Source organism: Anneissia japonica, unplaced genomic scaffold (assembly GCF_011630105.1).
Source record: "Anneissia japonica isolate Jap-2015-1 unplaced genomic scaffold, ASM1163010v1 scaffold287743_len2803612_cov181, whole genome shotgun sequence".
In the NCBI taxonomy this organism is placed as follows: domain Eukaryota; kingdom Metazoa; phylum Echinodermata; class Crinoidea; order Comatulida; family Comatulidae; genus Anneissia; species Anneissia japonica.
In genome coordinates this window covers 2,794,679-2,800,938 of record NW_022733259.1, presented here as the reverse complement: position 1 = coordinate 2,800,938, position 6,260 = coordinate 2,794,679, and the positions used below count along the sequence as shown (strand labels likewise).

General features: G+C 36.3%; 1 long non-coding RNA gene across 1 annotated transcript; it reads left to right on the top strand.

The window, feature by feature from the left end:
* The first annotated feature begins 1,343 nt into the window (after positions 1 to 1,343).
* On the top strand, positions 1,344 to 2,241 carry LOC117116121. The gene is made up of 2 exons (XR_004446680.1): positions 1,344 to 1,638; positions 1,995 to 2,241. It is a non-coding gene; the product is annotated as an uncharacterized LOC117116121 (long non-coding RNA).
* The last annotated feature ends 4,019 nt before the right edge of the window (positions 2,242 to 6,260 follow it).

The window sequence follows — 6,260 nt, the reverse complement described above, 5'->3', positions numbered from 1 at the left end:
TTTCCAGCATGTACTTTTTGGAGGTTCCTGATGATTACCAGTAGGCTTCACCATCAATCTATTCACATTTAAGCTCTGTTTCATCTCAGCTGACTGAAGCATCACTAGTTCGTACGAACTTGCTATACCCATGGCTTTCTGAAGGGTAAGTTCATTCCCCTTTTCCAGTAATAACTTTTTAAGCCGTGGAGCAGTACAGCCCTGAATCAACTGGTCCCTCACATGGGTGCTGGTATCTGCACCAAAGTTACAATAAGTAGCCTGCCTATTTAGCTTGGCGACAAAAGAGGCTATGGTTTCGCCAGTCTCTTGCACCATTTTCCTAAACTTGTGACGTTCATATGGTTCGTTAGTTTTGGGGGTGAAATATTTATCCAGTTTCCTAATAGCCTTATCGTATGCGTTCAATTGCTGCTGGCCCTCAACTTCCCCTTCGTCAGGCAAAGATAAATATATATGTTGGAGTCTTACTCCACCGGCATGCAGCAGTACAGCTTCTTTTTATTGACAATGCCCTTGGCAGCTATCAAATAGCCTATTGCCGTTTTAAACTCACGCCACGGTGTAGGCAGAGTGGTGGGCTCCGCATCTAAATCTAACCTTGGCAAATCTTCACTAAACGTCGTAGAAACAGCCATATTTCTTCTGTTCTATACACCGGCGTTTATCTATATATATCCAGGTTTATCCTCGTCGCCAATGTCATGTCTCTCATTCACTCACCGAGACAAATGAACAACAAAGCCATATCTAAGTAATCCAAACCGGTTGTCTTTATTATCCACCATATTCAACAACCATCACAACCAACTCGAACTTTCTCTGCTCTTACAATAATAGAGGGCGATATACAACTTTGAGTACACTACAACTGCCATCCTATCTTTTTGAAACCATGTTTATTGAACTCAGAGAGCACAATAACATATGATTAGACACCAAATTTGCAATTTTTTTTATAGAAGAGAAGTGGAATTACATAACAAAATTTTCGATTTTCAACGGTTGTTGTGGCGGTCATCTTGAAGTTCCAAATGATTGCCATCCTAGCTTTTTAAAAGCATGTTTATAGAACTCATGGGCACAATAACATATGATTAGACACCAAATTTAACGTGTTTGATTGAGAAGTGGAATTACATACTGTCACAGAGTGGACCTTATAATGCGTTACACTCACTGAATAGTGCATCAGCGTAATAAATATTCATGACTTAATGGTTGTTTGTGTTCATTGTGTAGAATCAGTGTAATGAATACGCATGAGTTAATGGTTAATTTAGCATTACTCCAGGGTAGTAGAAAGTTTCATGAATATGAATAACTTTTAAGCAAGTGGCAACTTCTGATAAGTGTAGAGAAAATGGGTGGGGGAATATTATGTTAATTTGTGTTAGCAGGGGTAGGCTTGGTAGAGAAACCAGAAGGGAGAGGTAGTTGCATAAGGAAAGGCTTAATGGAAGGGTGTAAGCTGTGGAATATGATCCAAGCAGGGACGTGTCAGCTATTAAGGTGCACCAAAGATTAAGCAAAGTTAAGAGGCATAGTGAAGCCTACCTAAATGATATATGGTGATAGCTAGGAGCATCACAGTATTGTGCAACTCATATATAAGAGCCAAGTGGAGTTAGTTTGACCGTGAGTAACGTTAATTGTTTACTGAATAACGTAATGGGATAGATTTAATGGCAATATTGCATAGGGTTGAATTAATGCAGGAATGTTGAATGTACCTGTGGTATGCATTATTAATGTAATATGCTTAGATTGACTTTGGATCTATGCAAGTAATATTGTGTATTGATATTTAGACGTCTTTAATACTTACTGTACACTTATCATGGGCGTATGTATACAATTGTACAGCATATTGGTAGCATAAAGCTATAGATTAACCATTTTATTAATGTGAAAGTTAATCATGTTCCAGAATGCTTGAAATGATGTTTGTTTAGGATAACTATTCTAGAAAGGTGTATTTTGTTAATTTTTAGATGGTCAGAGGAGTACAGCTTGAACTCCAACGACAGGCTTAAGACTTAAGAAGAAATTGAAGGTTTCAAGCAGCTGAAGTAAGAGCTGATATTTATTTCATTCAGAACCAACTTGTGTGGTGTGACAAGTAGTGACCCGGGAGAACGTCACATGTTTGGCTTCTCATCTGTGTATAGCGCAGGGTATTATGATGCGAACTGAATGTTCGACATATTATTTTATTAAACACCTTATTTGAATTTATAACTATGTTTTTATGTTGACTATTATTCACTTGTACGTGTAGTGTATGTGTGTGCGCAGTCACTAGGCTAACGTGTCAATTGTCTATTCTCAAAACGAGGTGACACATACAAAATATTAGATTTTTGACAGTTTTTGTGGCGGCCATTTTGAATTTCAAAATGTCTGCCATCTTAGCTTTTGAAGCCATGTTTATTGAACTGTGAGGGCACAATAATATGTGATTAGACATCAAATTTACCATTTTTGATTGAGGCGAATTGGAATTACATACCAAAGTATTTTGATTTTCGACAGTTTCTGTGGCAGCCATCTTGAATTTCAAAATGGCTGCCATCCCAGCTTTTTGAAACTATGTTTATTGGACTCAGAGAGCCTCAAAACATGATTAGAACCAAGTTTCCCATTTTTCATAGAGATGATGTGGAATTATACTGAAATATTTCATTTTTTGACAATTTTATGGCAGCCATCTTGAATTTCAAAATGGCTGCCATCCTAGGTTTTTGAAACATGTCTCATTAAATTCAGTGATCATAATAACAAATAGTTAGACACCAGATTTACACTTTTTCATCGAGTTAAAGTAAAGTTATGAGCCATTATCAAAAACCATGTTCCGCCCTTTTTCTGGAGGCTCACCCCCGCTCATTTTTTTAAATTTATACTCTAGTGAAGTCAAATCAGCAGAGAAACCTTGGTCCCCGAAAAATGGTCACGGGGGCCCTGTTTTTCACTATACTAATATGCTTATGGGACATTTTATCTGATTGATTTGATTTCATTAAAAAAAAGAGAGAGAATCTTTTGAAAAGCGATGTCAACCTTACATACAGATCAGCCATAGTAAGAACATGGATTTATAGGTCCATGGTAAGAGTAAAAGACTACCAGTATTCCATCATGAATTTTATTCTGCTGTTTTAACTGTTTTACTGCTTTTAATTGACTTTCGCAACGTTTGTTGCGTAAACTGGGTTTTGACAGAGGCGTAGCTTGAGGTTTTGGCGCCCGGGGGAAAGAGTAGAAAATTGAACAAGTTCAGAAGCGGATCAGAAGTTAAGCCTACCTTAGATGACTGGGAAAATGTTGATATGGAAGAGGTTCGCAAGGCCATATTATCATCTAATAATAAGTCCTGCGACCTTGACCCTTTACCAATATCTATCTTAAAAGAAGCTTTACATCTGCTCTTACCAGTTGTCACAAAAATTGTTAACTTAAGCTTAAGTTCTGGTGTTTTTCCATATGCACTAAAGACAGCATCTATTACACCAATTCTAAAAAAGTCAAGTCTCAACTCTGAAGTACTCACCAATTATCGTCCTGTATCAAACATACAATATTTGTCAAAAATACTTGAGCGTCTTGTAAATACACAACTACAAACTTACCTTACTAAAAATAAACTTCTACCAAGCTGTCAATCAGCTTACCGTCCGTACCACAGCACTGAAACAGCATTAATCCGTGTTAAGAATGATCTAATGGGAGCGCTTGATAAACGTCAAGAAGCAATGTTGTTTCTGCTGGACTTTTCTTCAGCATTCGACACGGTCCATCATGCAACACTAATTAAACGCCTAGAATCGGATTTTGCTGTTGGTGGCAAAGTTCTTAGCTGGGTGTCTTCGTATCTCTGTGGAAGGTCGCAGTCAGTCACGATCCAAGGAACATCATCTACTTCACGACAACTAGAAGTTGGTGTTCCTCAGGGATCCGTATTAGGCCCTTTGCTTTGTATGCTGCATTCTGCGCCAATTGCAAAGATTGCCGAGAAATCTAGTGTTCACTGTATGATTTACGCTGACGATGTCCAGTTGTATGTCACCTGTCATCAGTCTCAGAGAGATCAGGCACTTGGAAAGGTCATTTCTTGTTTCCAAAAGATTAAAAGCTGGTCAATCTCAAACAATTTGTTTTTGAATGAGCGTAAGTCACAGTTTATGCACCTCACCTCTCGTTTTAGCAAAGCACAGAGCCTGACAGAAATCATGATAGGCACCACAAAGATCGCCGCTTCACCTATTGTTCGTAATCTTGGTGTGCAGTTTGATTCTACACTTCAGATGACTTCACAGGTTAACTTCATCTGTCAAGCTTCCTGGGGGGCACTTCGTAAAATCAGCTCTATCAGGAAGTTCCTAGATAAGGAATGTACAGTAAAACTGCTCTGTGCATTTGTAACATCTCGTCTGGATTACTGTAACAGTCTATTGTATGGCCTTCCAAAATCAGAGAATGCAAAATTACAGCGTATACAAAATACTGCTGCCAGACTTGTTACTAGGATTAAACGGCACGAACACATCATCCCAGTGTTAAAACATCTTCACTGGCTCCCTGTGCAGCAAAGGATAGGTTTCATAATCCTCCTTATCACTTATAAATGTGGATCACATAATTCACCCTCTTACATAACAAACCTTATTAGTGATCGTAAAATTACAAGGACCCTCCGATCATCATCACATCATCTATTACATAAACCACGAACATGTACTAGCACCTATGGTGACAGTGCATTTTCAATATCAGCTCCATCTCTCTGGAACAGTCTTCCACAGCTTGTCCGTGAGGACGATAATGTTACACTTTTCAAGTCGCGTTTGAAGACACACCTCTTTTCTTCTGCTTTCTCTCTTCAATGCTCTCTTTGGTTTTTTGTTTATTTTTTAGTTGATGTTTCAGCGCATAGAGAAGTTTGATATGCGCTATATAAGTATACAATAATAATAATAATAATAATAATAATAATAATAATAATAATAATAATAATAATAATAATATACTGCTATGACCAATCCAATCTGTAAATGTTTTACTGTTTTGTAATAAAAGATCAGAAATAATTTCTTTCCAAAAATAAATACAAAACCCAACGGCCAGTCCGTCACATCCGGAAGCTTTATTTAATTTCATGTTTCGTATTGCTTCGTCTCATTCTTTTATCGTCACGATGCCTTCACAGACATCATTTTCTTCCTCAGTTAAACATTTTACTTTTAAATCTATCCAGACAAGTGTTATTTCCTTAAGGGATAGGCCTACCTCTTATTTGCATTAGATATTTATAGAACTTGACTTCTTCTCGTAGAATTTCTTTTGTGTCTGTTAACACTACACCATCTGTGTTTGTATAATTTTGATATGTTTTTTTATGTTTTTCTAAACTGAGAAAATATTTAGTGCTACGTTCGCCTTCTTCCATCCATTTTACTCTTGAACGTTTGTACAGTATGCACTTTTTGTTTAGTTCTTATAAATATCTCCAATATTTTTTTTTTTTTTTTCAATTTCTGCCTCAGTGTTTTCATTGGAATTACTAATATTGTTTACAAGTGCATCATTTAGTTGTTATATTTGTTTTTGTTGTTTTATTTATTTATTTTTTTTTTGTCATAATAAATGGAAAAGTCTTCACTCTGATCCTGAACAGGGAACAGTTAAATTACACTGTTCCCTGCTCTGACTTATTAACACCTACACTATGTACGCACAGAGCTGACATCATTTCGAATTTAAGTACAGTACCGTATTGTGGGTATACAGAAATATTAGGAAGAAGAGGTTATCGTCAGGTTACCAGATTGAGAAGGAAATGCGTATAGGCATATAGCGTTAAGCTATTAAGCTACGTTAAAAAGAAATTCTGTATCGGGAAGAGGTTTTTTTGTGTGTGACTGACTGGATATGTAGACAAAATTCGAACGCACACCTCTTAAAAGGATAATGACGTTCTAGTCCCTTAGAGGAATAGTTCAGAATTAATATTAGACCTAAGTGTAAATCAAATAAGTTTTTTCAATTTCAATTTACTTTAAACCTTAAGAATGTTCTTAAGTAAAACATTCCACAAATATCTACTAAAAAATTAAAATAAAAATTAAATTAAAAATTAAGTCAATCAATCAATCAAGGTATTTTTTTTTTGACTTCGCCAAATATTATAGGATATGTGAATACAACTTTTTTTTATTTGGAATAGCTTATGAAAATGTGGGCAATTACATTAAAATGGA